Raw genomic sequence first — 22,927 nt, 5'->3', positions numbered from 1 at the left:
TTAACCCTTTTCCGATGCACCAGGACACGCAATTAGCCAGCAGGAGGAGCAGATTGGAAGGGAGGCTCCCCTGGCCAGAGAGCGGCCGGCCCAGCAGGCTGGGAGGATGCGGGGACAATGACGGCAGCCCCGGACGCAGTCCCCTCGGATTGCCCCAAGGAGCAGGGCACGTGGCTCCCTGGACGCTCTTGCACGGAAAACGCCGTCTCAGGGCTGCGCTGCCCGCGCACCCTGCCCTCCACTCACGGCTGGGCCTAGCCACACGCACGGCCCACGCTGCCATCTCTCCCGTCCTCTGTCAGAGACTTGCGTAGCTTTGGGGCCCCCGGAGCACCCCCAGGCACACAGCGGGGTGTCCTCCCCCAGCCCACACCTTGCCCTTTGTCTCCACACAGCACATCCTGGGGGGCGGGGCGCTCACACCACGCAGGGAAGTGACCCCAGGCTCACAGCCAGGGGTGGGGGGTCCTGAGCCACAAACAAGCGTCTCAACTCACCCGTCCAGTGCCCAGACACGGGGGCCTGAGCCGACGGGAACGTCAGTCCTGGCCTTAGGACAGGGAATGCAGGAAGTCTGGGGAACAGCACGGGGCAGGAATGTCCACTTCCTCTAGAGCCCCCAGCTCGGACTTCCATGCTTCACCAGCTGATACTCTGCCCACACCACACCACACAGGAAGGACCCACAGGGCGGCTTCCTGCCACCCCACATGGACACCAGGGGCCCTGAAATCACTGATCAGCCTACACTGGACAGAGAGACTGGATCCCATCTGACCAGAGTGTCTACCCCACACCCTCCCTCATCAAAAACACGAATGGAAAAATCAACCCCGCCCGCAGGAAACGCAGGGACGTTCCTCGTGGAGGGGTCCCCGCACGCTGCAGCAGCCTTGGCGGGACCCCAGCCAGGTCTGGAGAGTGGCGTCCCCCACGGTCACTGCCAGGCACCCCAGGAGCCCTGCCTGGCCCAGGGGGGGCAGCAAGTGTGAAGAAAACGGGTGTCGGTGTGAGAGCGTGGGAACCAGGCTTTACGAGCGGGTTGTTTGCTCACAAGCCCACGTACACAATCACCCACGGCCGTGTCAGTAATTACAGCATGTCCAACCCAATTAGCGTTTCATTGCCACATAAAACGAGAGACCGGCCGGGACATCCGCCTGGGCCCCTGGGCTGTTTCGGTCCCTGTCGAGGAGCGGTCCCTGCTCCCAGAGAACTCAGACCCCAGCAAAGGCAGACCCCACCTCACGCCCCACTAGACAGGCCCACCTTTGGCCCACTGTTAGAGAGACATCCCTGTAGACACACCCCTGGACAGACCCTGCTTCGTCCCATACCCACGGGCCACAGGTTAGACGGGCCCCTGGCGCTGACCCCACCACGGGGCGCAGGGCAGCAGAGGCCAGTGTCCGAACGTGTCTGAGCAGTGGGAGGACCCTTCTCGGGGTCCCCGAGCCCAGACAGTGGGTTTCCCGGGACTCCGGGACAAGGCCCAGAGTCAGGGCGTGGTCTCATCACCTGCTGTCCAGCCAGGGGTGCCAGGCAGCTGCTCCTGCTCTGGTGAGGTACAGCCCAGGGGTCCTGCCAGCTCTGACTCCGGGTTCCCACAAGCTCTGTTGCGGCTGCAGCTGCCGCCATGCTGGGCGGGATAGCAAGGGGCCGCTCCCCCTGGGAGGGAAGTGTGAGGGTCTGTGAGCCCTGCCCTGGGCCGTGTGGGCCCCTTACAGCCACCGCCGGAAGCAGGGCACACTCCGTGGACTGGGCCTGGTGCTCAAGCCTGCGTTGACCAGGCTCAGTACCCGGGCCGAGGAAAGCTTCTTCCAGCAGCTGCTCCCACTGGGGCCCACAGCTTCCGCCCACGGCACACAGGACACAGCCTTCCTGGGGCACCGTCCGCCCTGCCCTGGACGCGAAAGCCCTTGGGAGTAGAAACTGTGCTGATCGGTCTCTCAGCAGAAGGGCGCCGCGTGGGAACTGGCAATTAGCTCACTCGGCTTGTCTTGGCCGCCACCCAGGAGCACGGCAGGCTGGAGTCCGGGTCCAGATGGGCAGATGGGCCGCAGCTGCAGGAATGGAGAGGGTTAATCTGCTGGCAGCTACAAGGTGACCCTCGCCAGCGCCAGAGCCCACCACTCTCCCCAGCCCCAGCCCCCACCCAGCCGACCACTGGCTACCGCGGCGAGCTGGCCTCAGAGGCTGGTTCAGATGCCGGAAAGGGAAGAAGCCGTCTCTGGCTCCAGAGGGCAGGGGGCCCCCACTCCCCCTCCCACACCTCCCTGCCCCAGAGCCTGCGCACAACCTCTCACTGTCCGAGTGCTCTGGGGGCTCTCTCTGCTCAAGTACTCCAAATAGCCAAGCACAGGAGCTCACACACACTCATGCTCAAATGCGCACGCACGTTCACACACACTCAAATACACATGTGCTCACACTCCCACACTCAAATGCACACTCACATGCTCACACGCTCAAACTCAAATACATACGCAGATGCTCACACTCAAAGAGACATACAATCACACTCAAAAATACACACATTTCCAAACTCAAATACACACACTCACACGAACGCTTACATATACTTGTTCCCAAGATGGCCACAATGTATTAGCGCCTGTGCCCATCAGGGTCATGTTGTCATGGCACCTGTACCCATCAGGGTCACGGTATCACAACGCCTGTGCCCAGCAGGGTCATGGTGTCATGGCGCCTGTGCCCAGCAGGGTCACAGTGTCACGGAGCTGCACCCATCAGAGTTATAGTGTTACAGCACAGTCACGGTGTCACGGCGCCTGTACCAATCAGGGTCACAGTGTCAAGGCGCCTGTACCCACTAGAGTTATGGTATCACAATGCGTGTGCCCAGCAGGGTCACAGTGTCATGGCACCTGTACCCATCAGAGTCATGCTGTCATGGCACAGTCACGGTGTCACGGTGCCTGTACCTAGCAGGGTTACAGTGTCAAGGCACCTGTAGCCATCAGGGTCATGGTGTCATGGTGCCTGTACCCATCAGGGTCATGGTATCACAATGCCTGTGCCCAGCAGGGTCACAGTGTCATGGCGCCTGTACCCATCAGGGTCATGGTGTCACGGTTGCTGTGCACATCAGGGTCATGGTGTCACAACTCCTATGCCTAGCAGGGTCACGATATCACAGCACCTATGCCCAGCAGGGTCATGGTGTCATGGTACCTGTACCCATCAGGGTCATGGTGTCACAACTCCTGTGCTCAGTAGGGTCACAGTGACACAGGGCCTGTACATAGCAGGGTCATGGTGTCATGGTGCCTGTATACCCATCAGGGTCATAATGTCACAATGCCTATGCCCAGCAGGGTCACAGTGTCATGGTGCCTGTACCCGTCAGGATCATGGTGTCATGGTGCCTGTACCCGTCAGGATCATGGTGTCATGGTGCCTGTGTCCAGCAGGGTCACGGTGTCACAATGCCTGTGCCCAGCAGGTCATGATGTCTTGGCGCCTGTGCCCAGCAGGGTCACAGTGTCACGGCGCCTGTATCTATCAGGGTCATGGTGTCACAACTCCTGTGCCCAGCAGGATCACAGTGTCATGGCGCCTGTACCCATCAGGGTCATGGTGTCAGAGTGCCTGTATCCAGCAGGGTCACAGTGTCATGGTGCCTATACCCATCAGGATCATGGTGTCATGGTGCCTGTACCCATCAGGGTCATGGTGTCACAAATCCTGCGCCCAACAGGGTTACAGTGTCATGACACCTGTACCCATCATGATCATGGTGTCATGGCACCTGTACTCATCAGGGTCACACTGTCATGACGCCTGTGCCCAGCAGGGTCATGGTGTCATGGCACCTGTACCCATCAGGGTCATGGTGTCATGGTGCAATCACGGTGTCATGGTGCCTGTACACATCAGGTCATGGTGATGAGTCATGGTGCCTGTACTCATTAGGGTCACAGTGTCACAGCGCCTATACCCATCAGAGTCATGGTGTCATGGTGCCTGTATCCATCAGGGTCATGGTGTCACAAATCCTGTGCCCACCAGAGTTACAGGTCATGGTGTCACGGCGCCTGTACTCATCAGGGTCACAGTGTCATGGTGCCTGTGCCCAGCAGGGTCACAGTGTCATGACACCTGTACTCATCAGGGTCACGGTGTCATGGTGCTTGTACCCATCAGGGTCACGGTGTCACAACGCCTGTGCCCAGCAGGGTCACGGTGTTATAATGCCTGTGGCCAGCAGGGTCACAGTGTCACAGCTTTTTTACCCATGAGAATCACGGTGTCACAGCACCTGTGCCCAGCAGGGTCACAGTGTCATGATGCCTGTGCCTGTCAGGGTCACAGTGTCACAGCCCCTGTGCCCATCAGGGTCATGGTGACATGGCGCAGTCACGGTGTCATGGCGCCTGTACCCATCAGGGTCACAGTATCACAGCTCCTGTACCCATCAGGGTCACAGTGTCATGGTGCCTGTTCCCAGCAGGGGCAGAGGAACAGCCCTGAACCAGCTCGTCCCATTTAGCATTCACTGGACTCCAGGCCCAGCCCTGCCACCTGTGAACAAGCAGAAACAGCTCTTGCCCCAGGAGCATTCCACAGGACCCACGTTGGCAAGCTCTGAAGGGAACCCAACAGCCCGCGGCTCCTTTCCTGCCAGGAGCACACACCCAGCACCCTGCAGGTCACAGACTGGGTGTGGGAGATGTGCGCTTGCCCAGAACCCGGCCACGCACAAGCGGCCAGAGCCTCATTCTCCTCCTGGGTAGGAAGACACCATCTGTAGGCAGAGTTCTGGAGCTCGGGTGTTTGCTCTGCGTGATTGACAGCCCTGCAGCGTGGCTGCATCCAGAACCCGGCCATGGCAGCTGGGAAGGAGGCTGCAGGGAAGCCCGAGGAAACTGCCTCAGGCTCCGAATCAGGTCACCGGAGCTCCAGGGCACAGACCTGGCACCTGCACTTCTGCCCTACCCTGGTGCCAGGAGGCACACCAGGAGTGCCCAGAGCAGCCTCCGGGCTCTACCAGCTGCTGGGCAGAGGTGTGCACTCATGGCTAAGGTGGGCACAGGCCTTGCGGAACCCTTGGGGGTGATGAGCCTGCCCCTCACTCTGTTGCCCCAGGCTGCAGTGTCCTGGCAGAAGAGAGTGGGTGCTTCTGCCCCAGCAGGAGGCCCAAGACGGTCACGTCCTGCAGGACAGCACTGTGTCCCCAACAGCTTCTCAACCCCGTGAGGTGCCCGCCCACCAGAAGGTATCCTTTGACCCTAACACTGAGGGCACCGTGGGAGCTACTAGCAAATGAGGCCGGCCATCCCGGCATGAGCACTGCTGCTGTGTCTGCAGGGAGGACTCAGGTCACTTCACAACCGATCCCAAGTGACGGGGCCCACGGTCAAGCCCTGCTGAGGCCCCGGATGTCACCGCTGACTACAGTCCCCTCCCAGTGCTACCCCAAAGGGCCAGACAGAGAGGCAGGAGTCTTCGTCTGCACGCTGGCCTCTGAGGTGCCAGGAGTGTCCGTCCGAACGCTGGCCTCTTAGGTGCCCACCCACCACACCGACAGACCTCAGCCCCACCAGCGTGGACACCCCCTTGCGCCTGCGTCCTGCCCTTCCCCCGTCACAGGGCCCGATGCTTAACAGAACAGGCGCAAGGCCTGGCTGGGCTGCCAGGAGCGGGGTCTGAGCTCGTGTGCCCCTGTACCTGGACACTCAGCCAGGAGTCAGCCCTGCAGACTGACCCCTCTGCACGTCCACAGCTTCCTCCCCGGGCAGGGAGCTGTGTCACGTCTGTGCTGAGCCTGGGCCCGCCAACAGTGCTCAGGTCTTGCGGTACCAGGGGCTGAGCCCGAGCTGGACAGAGGCGGTGCCCTGCCATGGGCCTGACTGCGGGACTGTTGATTCTTTCTGCTTGGGCCTCCCCTGACGCCCCCAGGACCTCCTGGTCTGTCCTGCAGGGCTCGGGGTAATGTTCCATCTTTCCTCTAACTTGCCTGCCATCCCCTAGCAGAAGGGAGCCGCTTAGCGGGACTCCCCCGCATCACAGAGGAGCAGACGGTGGCCAGCCACGCAGCCTCTACCCGCCGCCTCGGCGTTGCACGGATGGGCCTCAGGGGAGCTCCCTGCTTGGCGGCCCATGGGGCTGCTGGGCGCTGGCCTCTGAGCCCGAGCTCCCGAGAGGACCCTCGCCTCTCCACAGGCAGCCAGGGGCTCCCACAAGCCCTGAGTTACCATCTGAGAAGGAAAAGCAGCCGGGTGCCCCAGGCCCTTCCAGGGCCGGAGTCCAGAGGGGTCCTCACTGCCGAGGCCTGGGAGCAGCAGCCCACCCCCGCGCCAGCCACGGCCAGGCCCACGCAGGGCTTCCTCAGCTTCCCAGTGCCAGCCTCTCCCGGCCTGTCTCATCTGCATCTCTGCCTCTCTCTCTCTGCCTCTTTGTCTCTCTGTCGCTGTCTGTCTCTGTGTGTCTCTCTCTCTCCCTCCGTCTCTCTCCCCCTCTCTCCCCCCTCCCTCCCCCCCACTTCTAGAGTGTTGTAGAGTAGGAAACCCTCCTTCTCTGGGTGAGGTGCTCTGCAGTACCGCAGTGTGTGGCCCCTCACTCAGCCCTGCCAGCACCCGCTCCCTTGCCATTTGCCCAGACCCGGGTTGGAAGCCTGGGCCCTGGTTCAGCGCCGTGGCCGTGACGTCCCCAACTCCTTTGCCACTGAGCTCAGGGACAGGGCGGGTGGCACCTGCGGCCCAGCTCTGCCCTGGGGCCGGCTGTCTCCGGGGGCTCCAGCGCTGTGCGTGTGGCGTCTGGTCCAGCAGCCCTCCCCGGAGACGGGGGCTCTGAGCCGAGGCAGACCAGCTGCCTCACAGAGAAACTTCAGAAGCTCCAGTTAAGCTGGGGTCAGTGGCAGATGCCGAAAATATCTCACCTTGTGCTGCTATAAATCAGAGCAGCCGCGCCCGCGCTGCAGGGTCAGGCCCAGCCCTGCTGTGGGGCCTCCTGGTCTCCTGAAAGGCAGCCCCCGAGCCCCGCGGCAGAGCCCACGCTGGCCAGCAGCGTGGGGTGTGGTGTTGCATCCCAGGTCAGGTGAGCCGTCGATGCCGCCCTCACTGTGGTTCCACGGAACGGCCGTGACTTACACGAAGCACTGCAGGTGGCCTACCGGGACCCAAGTTTAACCCAGCATCTCCCTCCACCTGCCCCGCCCTGAGCACCAGTATAAATAGGTTCCCTCGGCCGGATGGGGCCCACCTGGGGACAGGGAGCAGGGCCCACCCCCGAGCTCCCGCAGCACGCTCTGGGCACCAGTGGTGAGGGACGGTCTCGCGCAGGCCAAGAGGGTCTGAACTGGAAGGGCAGCTGTGCGGGACGCTGCAGCGAGGACAGTCCTGTAGGCACTCGACCGATGGTCGAGCTGGCCCAGGAGCAACTCCCCCGGCCCCTGCCCCTGCCCCGTGCCAGGCAGCGCTGTGAGGGTGAGAGGACTCGCAGAAGCTCCTGTGAGACCCCGCCCCGGCCTCAGGGGCTCCCCATCGCTGACCTGCCCTGCTGGCCAGCCCACCTGGACACGAGGCTCTGGAACCACCGGGGAGGGGGTCAGGCCCGAGGAAGGGCATCAGCCTGCCGGTGACAGTAGCTGCAGAAAAGCCGCTTAGGTCAGCCCCTTCCTCGGAGCCACGCACGGTCTGTGCACATGCGTGTGCAGGCATGAGTTGCGTGTACTGTGTGTGTGCACGTGCATGTATGTGTATGCGGGGGTGCACTGTGTACCTGTGTATGTGTACACATGTGTGAGTTATGGGGTAGGAACGCACGCATGCACTACGTGTGAGTGTGTATACTGTGTGCATTGTGTGTAGTGTACAGCACAACTGCACGTGTGCACATGTGTGTGTGAATTCGTGTTCACTCTATGTACATACATAATTGTGTGTATATGTGTGCATACGTGAGTTGTGTATGTTTGTGTGTGTACTGTGCAGATGTGTACAGTTGTGTGTGTGTTGGCTCACGCTCCGTGTGTGTACATGTGCACACATGCAGCTGCATGAGTGTGTGCCTGTGTGCATGTTTGTGTCTGTGCAGGCATGCTCTGTGCATGATGCACACATGGGAGTGTGTATGTGTAAGTTGTGCGTATGCACATGTGTGCGCCTATCCCTCGGCTGCCACCCTGTCTCCAGCTCCCTTCAAGCCCCGTAAGTCAGGACGGACAGGACAGACAGTGTGACGTCGAGGGGTGGCGGCAGTGTCCCCGCGCCCAGCTGCTCCCGTCTGTCCAGGCCAGGGCTCGCTCGGGAGCAGGACAGCAGGTCTGCTTCCCCACAACGTGGTAAAAATAAAACCTCAGGCCAAGGAGTGACCAAGTGAAAATAGAAATTCTTTTTTTGGCCGGTTGCTGCCACACAAAGGCCTGTCTCCAGAATCTGCTGAGACGGCACGGGGGCCAGGGCGGTCCCGGCCATGCCTCTCGCCGGGAATGGCCCCCACTCGGCCTGGCCAGACCTGGGGGACAAGAGCTTGGTGCCTCCCCGGGCGCTGCGTCCGCCCGACGCCCACCTGCCAAGCACCGCGGCCTCATGAGGAGCTGGCGGCCAGCCTGGAGGGCAGCCCTGCCCGAGTGGACGTCAGGGGCTGCGCCCAAACCACTGGTCACCTGAGTGGGCCTGGACAGCATGGACGAGCTTGCTCTCAGCCTCTCCCTGATGGAAGGATTGGAAGGGGGAGGCTTGACACTTGCTTCCGTGTGTGGCTATAAGGTGGCCATCGCAGCCACTGCCAAGGCAGAACTGTGCCTCCACAGGCGGGACTCGAGACTGAGAACTCACAGTTCTAGCAGGATGCAGCCCGGCGAGAGGCGGGGCTCCATGCCAGCTTCCCAGGGCAGAGGGCAGCTAGGGAAAGGAGCCCCCTGGTCCCGTCCACGCCCCACAGACAACCCCTCCCACATACGGGGCTGCTTGAACCAGGCATCGCAGAGGAGATGCACAGCCCGCCCCGCCCTCCCAGCAGCCATGCACTTGCCCCAGGCCCCCTGGGTGGCCTGACCCTCGTCCCCATCCCTGCCACACAGCCACCAGAGAAGGCACGTCCGGAAGGAAGAGGCCAGGGCACGCCGAGGGACACGCAGGGTTAGGCATCCGGCAGGCTGGTCTTTCCCGCATTTGCTCCTCTTTGGGGAAGGAAGGTTATTTGGGGGATTTCCGTGGTTTCCCAGAGTCGGGAGTCCCAGCGTGACTGGCAGAGTGGGTGGATTCCTGGACCCCGGGCTTCACCTCCCTCACTGGGGCAGAGGCCTCTGCCCTGCTGGCGGGTGGGAAGCCCGGGAAGCCCCAGGCCTCGCCCAGCTGGGGATGGCAGGGCCTCTCCTGGGGCAGGAATCCCACCTGGGGCAGGAATCCCAAGAGCGCCTGCGAGGTGTGGGCTGTCCAAGAACACCAAGGGACGGGCAGAGGTCGTGCGGGAGAGACCTCAGGGCCCGGACGGCCAAGTGACCAGCGACACACGAAGGCCTCAGGCCGACAAGAGCTCAGTCTCCTCTCACGGGGTGAGGGCAATCATGCTGCCCCTGCACACGGCCAGCGGCCTGGGCCAGGGGCTGGGCAGGTGGCACTGTGTTTCGGGAGGAAGTTGGTGTGGGCAGTGCATATGTTCCCGAGAGGGAGTCCTGGCTTTCTGGGAGGTGGAGCACACTCTGCCCAGGGCGGCTGTAAATACCCGCCGAGGTCAGACGTGGCCTGGAGACAGGCTGCCATGTTCCCCTGCTCCCAGCCAGTCTCTTGTCCTTTAGAAGCATGAAGCGAAGGCTACATCACACAGCAAAGCTGAGTCTCGAGGAACCTCCAGGCCACCGTGGTGGGTGCAGGGGTGAACGCCACGGGCCCTGAGAGCACTGCTTTGGAGGGGGGGGCAACAGCCCTTCCTGGAGGCCTGGAACTCCCCAGAGAAGTTGCTGTGGTTAAGGACTCAGCGTAACTGAGACCAGAACAATGTGACAGCAGGAAAACTGTTGCACAAGACAAACATAAACCAGCTGACGTCCCTGGTGAGGCTGATCCGTCGCGACCTGTTCTGAACACGAGGGTGTACCACTGGAATTTTCTTGTTGGACGGCAGCCCGCTGCTGCCACGCTCCACACCGGGAAGAGGCTGCTGTGTGTGCCGGAGCCGCTCTGTCCTTGCCGTGGGACCCCGTGCAGCTCAGACCCAGCACCCCTGCCGCCTCTCCTCCCTCTCCTCCTCCTCCAATTCGTCCCTGGCGGGTGAAACCCTCGTCTCCTCGCTCCATTGCCTTCGTCCTCTGGCCTTGCTTTCACCTGGCTTGATCTTCCCTTTTATCTCTGCAGATTGTGCACGTGGGTGAAACCACCCGCTGCTTGTCTGCCCCGTCTGACTCTGCCCTGTGTGTGACCCCCTCCCGCTCCATCCCTGTTGCCGTGAAGCCACAAACCGCCCCTCTCGGGCTGAGTGTGTCCCGTGTGTGACGCCCCAGAGAGTCTGGGCCTGCTCAGTCCCCGGCGCCACGTCTGTTGGACGGTTTGGCTGTTGCAGGTGCCCCTGCAGGGAACACGCGGGCTCCTGAGACTTGGGTGTGGATGTTTTCGGTCTGAGATGGACCCAGAGGTGGGACAGCTGGACCCTGTGGACGTCCGTCTTCCGTTCCCAAGGACGTGCCACAGCCTTCTCCAACCTGGCTGCAGCGGACACCGGCCGGCCGTGCCCAAGGGGCTCCTCACACCCTCAGCTTGCGGTGCCGCTGCCCTTGCTGTCCACGGGTCTCATAGTGAGCCTCCGGCCATTGGAGTGGCACAGTAAGAGAATAAATAGGTACAAACCAGGAAGACAGAATCAGAGACCCAGAAACAAACCATTTCTCAACAGTTAATTCACGATGAGGATCTAAGACGATCTGTCTCAGTGGGGCTCTGGGCTGCCTCCTGCCCACGTGGCAGGGCTCAGGGCACTGCAGGTAGAGTCAGGGATGAACTGCGCTTGGCTGCAAGCAAGGCAAACGTTTTACCTGTTCTGTTGCCTCCCCAGCAGATTCCGTGTGTTCTATGATTTCAGGTCTTTATCCGTCTTGAATTGATTTTTGCACGGGTTAGTGAGTGGGCCAGCTTCTCGCTTTGCTTGTGACTGTCTCGTTTCCTCAGCACACTCCGTTGAAGAGACTGTCCTCTCTCCGGCATCTGAGACAGATCGTCTTAGATCCTCATCATGAATTAACTATTGAGAAATGCTTTGTTTCTGCGTCTCTGGTTCTGCCCTCCCGGTTTGTACCTAGTCTCTTACTGTGCCACTCCAAGAGCCGGCAGTCTATCACAGTCTGAGCTCTGTTTTCCTTTTCTCTTCAATACTGCTCTAGCTATTTGCGACTTGGTGATTCCATACAAACCTTAGCCTTTTTTTTATGTGTCTTGAAAAATTATCATTAGAGTTTTTATTGCAATTGCATTAAATACATTGTTGTGTTAGGTAAAATGAAACTTTTAACAATATCAGTTCTCCTCACCCATGCCCAGGTAACATCTTCCTTGCCTCAATGTCTTATTGTAAAATTTTTTGCAGTGTTTTCATGCATCTATTTTCTTTTTTTTTTTTTCCTTTTTGGGTCACACCTGTAGCCAGGGGTTACTCCAGGCTCTGACTCAGGAATTATTCCTGGCGGTGCTCAGGGGACCATATGGGATGCTGGAAATTGAACCTGGGTTGGCTGCGTGCAATGCAGACACCCTATCTGCTGTGCTATTGCTCCAGCCCCTATGCATCTATTTTCTTAAATAAAAATCTTTTCCAAGTATATGTTATTCCGTGACAACTCTTTTCAGATCACAGGCAAAAGAAAATATGCAAACAAACGTTTCTCTACATCCTTCCAAATTTCACTAACCTGGGTCTCAAAATCTGACCACTGACAACACTTTCCACCTGCTCTCCCCCACCCCCCATCCCCTGTGCTGCAGATCTTTCTGGACTTAAGCCCCTGGTCTTGCTTTCAGAGGATGAGTTAAATCTACGCTCGTGGTGTGTCAGAATCGAGTAGGCTAGAACGGTGAGTGTCTCTGTTGGGCTGAGCCCTGCCTCACCCAAACACAGACCCCACCTGCCCCCGGTTCTGCTCTGGGCTTGCAAGCTTGCAGCCGACCTGGAGCAGGAAGAAAGGGAGAAAGCTGAGTCCATGACATTGGGGTTGCTAAGCGAGCACCCCCACCCAGGGACAAGCAGAGAACCCGGACAGGGCCAGGGGGAGCGGGGGGGGGGGGGGCCCGAGAGAAGCCTGACAGGCACCTGGGGCGCAGCACTCAGCCTGACAGGCCCCTCTGCTGCCCACCACAAGTCCGGGCATCTGCATGGAGTGGGAGGGTGTCAGGGCCAGTGTGCACACCCAGGCAGCCAGTGTTCACAGCTGGTGTCCCCGGTCACTGTGACCGCCAGGAATGGGACAATCACAGCCGACCCTCTCCATCCAGGGACACACCAAGGCCTGATTGTCCCCTCCTGTGTCTGTGCTCCATAAACTCCCACACCGGCCTGCCCGGAGCAGACTGCAGAACCACAAGCCCAGCTGCTGGGCTGCTGGCCACTCTGAAGCCCAGCCACCCCAGGTTGCCTCTCCTGGGCGGACTGGACCCTGCTGAGGTGAACAGCACCACAGACTGAGTCCGAGCATGGATGAGGTGAGCTGAAGGCCAGCGTCACTGCCACACACCTCGCGCTGAAGAGTCCCTCGGGAGAGCCTCGGAGAGCCGGCGTCAGCAGGCGAGGATGAGGAGGAATGAGGTTTGTTTCTGCCAAGAGAGCTGGGAGGAGAGGAGAGAGAATCAGGGGTGGAGGCCAGCGCCCGGCCAGCCGGACCCAGCCAGCACCCCCCGCCCAGCATTGACCAGCTGCCGGGGTCAGGGTGGTCACTTTCCTCTTTGTTTTTCAAGGAGGTCAGAGGTTGAGGCTGAGAGGCGAGGGCTCTGAGATGTGGCTTTTTGGGACATGCCCCTGTGTGCCAGGTGCTCCCACCTCCTGCCCGTGCCCCTGACAGCTGGCGAGGGCAGCCCCGACGCCCACCCGCACGTGCTCCCTGATGCCCACACAGCACTCCCTGTCGGTCTCAGAGAATTCGTCTGTCAGGGATGGTCAGACTGTGCCATGGATTCTTCTAGATCCAACGTCTGGAAACAGGGTCTGGTCGGGAGCCTGGGGCAGCGCAGGGTGCTACAGAGAGGCTGGGTGTGGGCTGGCGGGACAGTGTGGCCCTCGCACTCGCCAGCATTCCAGGCTCCCACGGGCCTCCTGGTCCTCTGTGTCACTCTAGAACATTCTGCCAGGTGTCTGCTCACACCACTTCCTGGGGGGTGCTTCTGATTGGTTTGCACAATGGGGCACTCAGGAAATGCACTCGAGGCTCTCTGGGGGTTACTAGGGCCCTTTCCTTTTCACTTTTTTTTTTTTTTTTGCTTTTTCGGTCACACCTGGTGATGCACAGGGGTCACTCCTGGCTCTGCACTCAGGAATTATCACTGGTGGTCCTCAGGGGACCATATGGGATACTGGGAATAGAACCTGGGTCAGCCGCATGCAAGGCAAATGCCCTACCCGCTGTGCTATCATTCCAGCCCCTTTTGGTTTTTGTTTTTTTTTTTCTTTTTTGCGGGGGGAGGGTCACACCCAGCAATGCATAGGGGTTATTCCTGGCTCTGAATTACTCCTGGCAGTGCTCGGGGGACTATATGGGATGCTGGGAATCAAACCCGGGTTGACCACGTGCTATATGGGATGCAGGGAATCGAACCCGGCTTGACCACGTGCAAGGCAAACACCCTACCGCCCTACCCACTGTGCTATCTCTCCAGCTACTTTTTTTTAGTTAATAAAATTAATTTTTTAAAAAATAAATCTTAAATTTGGGCAAGGAATTTTTTTATTTTTAAGAAGTTTTATTGGATCACCATGAGATACAGTCATAAACTTGCAAGATTACGTTTCAGTCACACGATGCTCAAGCACCCGTCCCTCCACCAGTGCACATTTTTCAGCACCAACGTCCCCAGTGTCCCACCCGCCACCCCACCCCACTCCCTGCCTCTGTGGCAGGCACCGTCCTTCTCTCTCTCTCACTCTCATTTTGGGTGTTATGGTTGGCAATACAGATACTAGGAGACCATCGTGTTTGGTCCTGGGTCTGCTTTCAGCACACATCACCCATCCAGGTGATCACGAGGGCACTTTCTCCAGCTGCTGGTGGTTGGTGGTCCTGAAAACGCCCCGCACACATGCGTGGGCCTCCGCACCCACACCCGCACCCCTCGGGTGACACAGTCTAACAGTCTCTGCAGTGGAACTTTATGCAGGAGGACGGGCTGGGGTGGGGGTTCCCAGCTGCGGCTCAGCTGATGGAGTGAGAGAGGTTGGCACTTGTGGGCCCCTACACTGCCCCCATGGGCCGCGTCTCCTGGGCAACCCCACAGCCCAGGGTCTGGTCACGGCAGCCGCGGAACTGCCTCCTGGGCTCGGCACCCATCCCTGGCCGGCAAGCCAGGTCCCCTGCGCACTGCCCCATGGGGAATCAGGTTCCACTGGCCAAAGCAATCCCTGGGAGAGGGAGCAGGAGCCTGCAGCCAACCCTCCCCAGAGCTGCTGCATCCTTCCTGTGGCCCAGAAACGGGGCCCACTGGGCACCTCATATGAGGGTCCTGGCTCTGGGGGACACACGTCTGTCCCCTGCGTCGATTGCTGGGCTCATTGCCCTGGAGCACGACAGCATCCTTCTGCCCCCGGGTCAGAGGTGGCCCTGGCACAGAGACCGTCCCTGGGCGGGGGACCAGGCTGGATAAGAAAGCAGGAGAAGGTTCCCACAGGCTCCGCCATGGGCTACACTAGGACCACCTGTGTGCGACCCCCGGCCACAGGGCAGGCGTCTCTGCAGGCAGAGCACTTCCGAGACAGCTCAGGTAGCTCCTACCAGAGCCAGCTCCAGAGGAGCACGAGGTCTCAGCAGCCATCGTCTCGGAACAGCGACCCCCACACCCAGGGACCTGCTTGTGTCAGGGGACAGTGACGGCCTGGAAGGCCCCGCGCCCCTACCCACCCAGAAGACGGGCGCAGCCCCCACAGCCACTGTGGGCGTCATCGCAGTCTCCGCACGGACCCGGGACCTGCTCTGCCGCTGCATGTCCTGTGAGTCACTTAGCAGCACACACGGCTGCCAGAATCAGAAAAGCAGGAAACATTCCTTAAATATCTCAGACAAACCCTCTGAAGGGCCCCGCTCCCCCACAGAAACGTCTCTGAGGAGGAGAGCATGAATCAGAGGCAGCTGTGCCCGCACCTGTTGGTCCCTTGCACGTTCCGGGCTTTCCCTGGAGGGACCTGGTTCGCCACACGCAATTGTCCTGCTGCTCAGGAGGAAGGGCCAACAGCACCCGCGGACAGAGGCCCGGCCCGGGACTCCCCTCTGCCCCAGCAACCCCAGGGCTCGGAGGACACTCAGCAGGTTCGGGACAGGCCGCCCCAAGCCCACACCTGGGCCTCACCCCACCATGAGCTGCCCTGGGTTCCTTCATGCCCAGTCGCCCGTCTCCTTCATGACCCGCCCCATCTCCCCCACATCTCCCCCTCCACCCCATCTCCCCCTGCCCCATCCCCCTACCCCACCCCCCGCCCCATCTCCCCTCCATCTCCTCCCTGCCCCATCTACCCCCCGCCCCATCCCCTCCAGACCTGCTCCCCATCAACATCCTGCCAGTAATTTTCTCAGTGCGTGAGATGAGTCTCCCATGAGGAGGCCAGCAGGTGATTGGGAGCTGTTCAGGCAAGGACCGGGCTGGACATCCCTGGGGGAGGAAGCCACAATGCACAGACTGATCGTGTGGTCATTGGGTGTGGGCATGAGTCCCCAGGACATGCCCCTCAGCTCCTCCTGCTGAGGAGCAAAGGTCCTGAAAGGACAGTCAGGCTGGGGCATGGTCTCCTCCCAACCTTTCAACCCTCTCTGCTGGGCCCCAGAGGAAGAGCCCAGATGGCACCTGCTTCGTCCCTCTTGGCTAAGGGTGGGCAGGACAGAGACTCTGCTCTGAACTAACTGGTAAGCTTTTCCTGGAAAAGATGGGGTCAGAGACCGTTTGGTGAGCCTGTCCACTAGGAGAGCCCATCCACTGGGAGAGCCCGTCCATGGGAGATCCCGTCCATGGGAGAACCCATCCACCAGGAGAGCCCGTCCACCGGGAGAGCCCGTCCACTGGGAGCAGCATCCGTGCTGCCCCTGGTTCTTGCCTACCCTTGCAGCCAGAGCACGGGTGGGCTCGCCAGCTCGCCCAGCTTCCTCTCCCAGCATCTGGGTACTCTGGTGGCTGGCCGCGTGCCTCCCATGAAGAGCCACATCAGGTGCATCTGCGGCCAAGGTCCTGGTGCTGGGAGAAGGTGCTGCCAAGAACCCCAGCCTGAAGTGCAGGCACGAGCCAGGAAGCAGGAACTCGCAATGGTGACAGGACTTGCTGTAGCCCCGTGGCTGAGCGAGTCCAATGAAGGGCAGGGGCTAGCCTCAGGAGGCCTCCCAGCTCCCAGCAGTCCCTGGGTCCCCCTCACTCGCCCCAGCTCCTGGGGCCCCCGACTCACACCCAGAAGAGCACCCGGTGGCCCCTGCACCCCAGGGCCTGTGAGTCACTGCAGTTAGGAGCCAGAGCGACCTGCCCTCCCTGGCCTCCGCGTGCACAGGGCTCTCCCTCTGCTCCGAGACTCTGGGAAGCCCTATGGGGGATGCTAGCAGGGGGGGCAGGGAAAGCATGAGACAGGCAGCCTCAGTTTCTCCTTTGATGGAGAGAAACGTGTTCTCAGAACCAGGACTGCTGGGTCTGTTTGCTCAAACATGGTAGAAAGTTTCCTGGAGGGAAGTGTCCATGCCATCAGCAGCGCCCAGACCCCGAGGGGAGCTCAGTCTCCGGGGAAGGCGCCGGACTCGGCCTTCCCTTCTCTGAGTCAGGAGAGCAGGCCATGTTGTGTCTGGGACCGCTCCTGGTGGGCAGCGGGGATGGCACGGGGACACAGTGGCTCTGCGGGATGGTGACCCAGGCCTGCGCCAGCCAGGATGAGGCCCGCCCAGTGCTGGCTGCACTGACGGCGCTTCCCTCTGGCTGCAGATGTTGCCCTCAGGTAGAGCTCGCAACGGGGTTCTTCCATTTTGTGACTGAAATCTCTGTTTTTGCCCCAGAATGTTTCTGTTCATGTGGGGTAAGGCTGAGGGTGAGGTACCAAGCGTGGGCAGTGACTGGGAAGGGCCGGGGGGGGGGAGGGTTCCTGTGAGTCTGAGTCTGGGGCATCTGCGGGGTCTCCTGGTTGGTGGGACGGTGCTCACCCTCCCTTGAGTGCACCCGGTCACGTGGTTCCACAGAGTACCCTGTGTTCCACGAGGACTATGGCCCGTGGGCGTGGGGCTGTGCAGGTGCCCCTGTGGGTCCATGGCCCAGTGTCCAGAAGTGAGCCCAGCTCCTGGTTCTGGGTCGACAAAGCAGCAGCCTGCTAGGAGCTCGACCTTGTGTGCGGCCTCTGGGGTCTTCTGCTCTCACCCGGTGCCAGGCTCTGTCGTGACCCTGGCCGGGGGCCTCCTCTCTCCCCCACTGCCAGGCCCAGAAGTGGCCCTGCAGATCACAGGGAGGAGCCATGCTGGGCCGTGCTGGGCCCCTGGACGGGCCTCAGCCCGTGCGTCCATCTCAGAGACAGACGGGACGGGCTCCTCTACCTCGGAGGCTGCCTTCTGACGTTGCCTCTGGAGCAAGCAGTGGGTGAGGCCTGGGACCCCCACACTCCAGCCAGCACTCCCACCTCAGGGGCCTTTACACTGCAGCAGGAGACCGCAGAAAGCAAGGGGGTCTCGGCGGAAGGAGGCACCAAAAAATGGGGTCCTGGGCACCAAACCTTCAGGTCATAGACACTGGCCTGGAGTGGCATGAGTGCAGGAAGGCGGGGTGGGGGGACTAGCTGCTAGCCCGGGACTGGTTCTCGCTACTTTGCAAACCAGAGCAGCAATGGGAATTGTTCTGGCTGGTCTCCACACGCTCTCACAGAGCAGCCCAGTGTCCTGCCCCCTGGAGCCTCCCCCTTCCTCCTCCTCACCTGAGCCCAACCAGCCACCTCAGACGGTTTCAGTGATGAACCTCGAGGGATGTGACTGGGACCAGCAAACCAACGGGGCTGTCTTGGTGCTCCCTGAGCCCCTCAGCAACTCAGGAGTCACCTCCTGCTCGGACCCCAGGCCCAACCCAGTATTTCTAGCCAAGACCTTGGCCAGAGGCCACAGCCACCAGGACCACACAGGTGAGCGGGTTGCTCAGCCACCTGGATCTGAGAAGACCTGGGAGCTGTCCCCACGTGGCCACACAGCACGTGCTGGCCCCACGTGGGGCAGACAGGACAACGCTGGCCGATCTGCCGCTGGCCTGAATGGTCTGGTCCTTATGCTCGCAGAGCTAGAGCCAGGGTGAGGCCAGCAAGCAAAGCAGTGGTGGAACCAGCAAGACTCACAGCAATGGGGGACAACGGTCACTCAGGACAGTCATGCTGCACACCCAGCCTGGTGCTGCACAATCTCTCGTGCCCCAGCAGCTGTGGCATGGTCACCTGCCCTATCGCCTGCGGAGGGAGCAAGGGCGAGTAAGAGCGAGAGTGGGCAGCAGGTGTGCCCGTTGCGGCCCGCTCCTCGGTCATGGGCTGGAGTCAGGGCCCTCCCCACTCCCAGCAAGCCTCTGAGTGTTGGTGTTCACAGGCTATTTGCACTCAAGTTGCCGAATGGAGTTGTTCAGTGGTGATACAGATTGGATGAAGAGCAGCTGGTAGAAGTGTAAATTAGTATATATTTTCTAGTGGGAATTTATAAATACATAATAAGTGTCTTGAAAATGTTTATTCCTTTCAACAAAATAATTCCACTTATAGAAATTTATCTTAATGAAAAAATTAGACACCATCACAATGATTTATGGACAATGACGTTCGATGAGTTATTATTTAGACCGCCGAAGGATGGAAGCCATCCAAGAGTCGACAAATAGGGGGGATTAAGCCATCAGGGCTGCAGCTGAAGCACCGTCCCCAGCGGGGGCTGCCAGCTGCCGCAGGAGCTCGGGGCAGCACTGCCGCACGGTCCTGTTGGGACAACACGTTGCTCAAGAAAAACTTCCGGAGAGCTTGGCTGAGCCCCTAAAGTCGCTGGGGCTCCCACTGCCCAGAGCAGAGCCCGCGGGCACGAGGTCTCCTGAGGGCCCACGCTGGCCAGAGAGGAGAGGACAGCAGGACACGGGGCCTTGCCAGGCACGAGGCCTCGGGAGCTGGGCCTGGGTCCCAGCAATCGTCTCTCCACGGGCCACGGTGCTGCTCGATACACCAAGAGCTGCACCCAGAAGGGGCCTTCCAGAGACTAACCCAGCCCCGGAAACAGTCAGAGGCCAGCAAATAATGAACACTCCGTCGGCTCCAGCTGCAAGGTCTGCAGGCCTGCCTGCAGGGACCGCGGGTCCCAAACTCCTGGGCTCTTCGGAGAGAGGAAGGAAAAGGAAACAGCCTGCATTGAGTGGTCTCTGAACCCGAGACCTCTGAACACCTCTGTGCGCATCACACACATGAAACACACACACTGCACACAGAAACACACATACAGTGCAGTCCACACACACGTGCGCAGACGCACGTGGCTGCATTCCACATGTGCCCATACACCCAGTCACGCGTGCACATGTGCGCACATGTACACATACACAGAGGGTCTCACTGCACACCACCCGATGCCTGCCAGGCTGGGGGCCGAGGCCCGGCGGGGACGGCAGCCCAGGTGACGGAGCAGGCCCCCGAGACAGAGCCTGGCCCGAGCGGACAGGCTGCAGGAGGGCCCATGCCCCCACCTGAGCATGCAGCTGCCCTGCGTGGAGGCTGCCTCCCCCACTCGCTCTCATGGCGCTTCCTCCGAAAGAGGAAGGGTCGTCCTGGGGGGAGACAGAGTCTCCTGGGCTGCAAAAGGGAACCGGCTGGAGGAGCACCGGAAATAGCAGATGAAACAAAAATAGCGCACTTAGCTTTTGGAATGAGCCCACGGAGGAGGGGAGGAGGGGGTTGTGACACGGAGCCCTGCGAGCTCGGTCTGGGCCAGTTTGGTGAGGGACGACTCAGCAGAGGCGTCCCTGCGCGGGAGAGAGGACGATGCTCTCTGCCCTGGCCGACCGTGCCCCCGGGCCCTGAACACATTGGCAGACGCCCTCCTGACGTGGAGCAGTCTGCGTTTCTGCCCCGTCCTGCGGCTCAGCCCAGGTCCCGTGCCAACACAGCATCAGCCTCAGTTCCCCTCGTGGCCAGGAGCCTGCATGCCACCGAGGCAACCTGGCTCCGCCGGGGCCCGGACGAGGGACTTTGCTCTCAGAACCCACCTCCCCTCTCCCCCTCTGGGGCACAGAACAGGCCTTCCAGGAGTGGAGAGCAAGCCTCTCACTTTTATTGGTGGTCTTAACTGAAACCCCCAAATGGAGGATGCTTTTCCCTGGCCAAGCTGCCCTTTGAAGCATCGCAGAGAGGGAGGGCAGAGCTACAGCACAGCGGGGAGGGCTCTTGCCTTGCATGCGGCTAGCCCAGGTTGGACCCGACACCCCATCGGGTCTCCGAGTCCCGCCAGGAGTGATCTCTGAGCACACAGCTAGGGGTCAGCCCTGAGCATCTCCAGGTGTGGCCCCCAACAAAAACAACAACAAAAAAATCATAAAGTGGAGGGCTGGGCCGCACCCAGTCTCAGGGATCATGTGCGGTGCCAGGATGGACCCACGGGTGGCTGTGCGCAAGGCAAGCACCTCTCCCGCACCATCTCTCGGATGACAGCCAGCGAGGGAACAGACCCTCCTTCTGAAGCTCATCGGCTGCTCTCGGCTCTGAGTGAAGGGCTCCCTGGGACCGTCTGTGCCACCTCCCTCCCACAACAGGGTACGTCGGGCTTCCTCTGCCAGCGGTGATCCAGCAGGACAGGCACTGGGCACTGCTCTCCACAGTGTGATCAATGACCAGGCTCTCAGGGACATCAGGCCAAGTGACATCCGGGAGGTGCCGTGTTGATTCTGTGCCTGGAGTTCCCCGCCCCGTCAAGGTCCCCTGGGAGGTATTCAGGAGCCCAAGCTGACATAGTCCCTTCTGGTCAACTGTTTTCAAGTTCAAATTAACTTTAAAATGTGCTGAAGTTGGGTCAGAGAGAGTCCAGGGTTCAGGCACCTACCTAGCACCACATCACCCCGTGGGAGTGAGCCCTGAGCACAAGCCCAGAGTGACCCTGAGCACAGAGCCGGGAGTGAGCCCTGAGCACAGAGCCAGGAGTGACGCTGAGCACAGAGCTGGGAGTCAGCCCTGAGCACAGAGCCGGGAGTGATCCCTCTGCACAGAGCTGGGAGTCAGCCCTGAGCACAGAGCCAGGAGTGACCCTGAGCACAGAGCCAGGAGTCAGCCCTGAGCACAGAGCCGGGAGTGACCCTGAGCACATAGCCGGGAGTCAGCCCTGAGCACAGAGCTGGGAGTGAGCCCTGAGCACAGAGCCAGGAGTGACCCTGAGCACAGAGCTGGAAATAAGCCCTGAGCACAGAGCTGGGAGTGATCCCTCTGCATAGAGCTGGGAGTCAGCCCTGAGCACAGAATTAGGAGGGAGCCCAGAGCACCACCAGGCAGGGCCCACCCACCCCCCGTGTACTAAATTTGAAGACAGTGATTTGACTACGATCGATCAGTGCAGACAGGTGCGGCCATGTCTAGCAGAGAGGAAGCTAGTATCAGAGAATCGGGACCCTGAGCACAGACCTGCGTGAACCCCACCCACACGGGGCCGAGCACAGCCCGTGCCACAGAAGCACATCAGAGGGTGTTCCCTCACCTCTTCCTGGCTGGGCTTTGAGTCCTGGGGACCCAGGGAGTCTAATGGTTCCTCAGCCGGCCACAAGGCCCCAGACTGCTCCTGAGAGCCCTGCCGCATCACAGCCCTGTTGGGCGCCTGCGCCTGCATCGGCTCTGAGGCCTTCGGGGAAGAAAGGGGCTTGACCACAGCCTTCTAGGGAGCATCACGGTGGGTTTGCCCACTCCTGGGGCACCCGCCCCTACCTGTCCAGATGTGAGCCCCGGGCTGGAGCCAGAGCACAGTTGGGAGGACGCTCGCCTTGTACAAAGCCAACCCAGATTCCATCCCCAAGCATTCTCGTGCCCCCTCAAGCCTGCCAGGAGTGATCGTGGAGCCGGGAGTGCATCCTGGCATCACCCGGGGCGGTCCAAAAACAGCAAACAAAACAGCCAGCAAGCTCCGGACTGACCCTGATGTGCAACCACCATTTTCCTCAGAACCAGGACAGCGCCACCTCCAAGGCTGCTGACTGAGAAAGTGGTGCCTGCGGCCAGGGCAGGGGGGCAGGCCCGGCAGGGACCCTGGAGGAACAGGCTGCTCACAGGGGCAGCGAGTAGTGAGTACCGAGCGGGTAGCGGCCCACCACTGGCAGGTCTGTGGAGCACACCCTGCGTGGGACAGGAGCCTTGAGAAAACCATTGCGGGCTCCTGCCAGCAGAGCCTGGGGCGTGGCAGGCCCACAGTGGCTCTGTGCGAAGCTGCAGCTCACGGTCCACGCCACGATCCTCCATGCTATGGCCTGCTCTGCCATCACAACAGACACCAGCCACCCCCAGGAAGCCACGGGCTCCTCCCCAGCATGCAGCCGCTTTACACTCCTGGGGAAGAGTGTGGCGGTGTCCTGCTCTGATGGCAGCGTCCTCTCGCCCAGGTAGACAGGAGCCAGGGAAGATGGCCATCTTCCCTGGCCTTCCCCTGGTCTGGCCTCGCATCACGGTCGCAAACTGCCGGCCTCGACGTTTGTCCCACACACGCCGGCCGCCTGTGGTCAGAGCTATCCAGCCCAAGCACCACCCGGACTGGACACACCACACCAGGAAGCCAACGTGGACGCACAGA

The sequence above is a fragment of the Sorex fumeus genome, unplaced genomic scaffold (genome assembly GCF_029834395.1).
Source record: "Sorex fumeus unplaced genomic scaffold, SorFum_2.1 ptg000052l, whole genome shotgun sequence".
NCBI classification, from domain to species: Eukaryota; Metazoa; Chordata; class Mammalia; order Eulipotyphla; family Soricidae; genus Sorex; species Sorex fumeus.
This window is presented reverse-complemented; position numbering follows the sequence as displayed.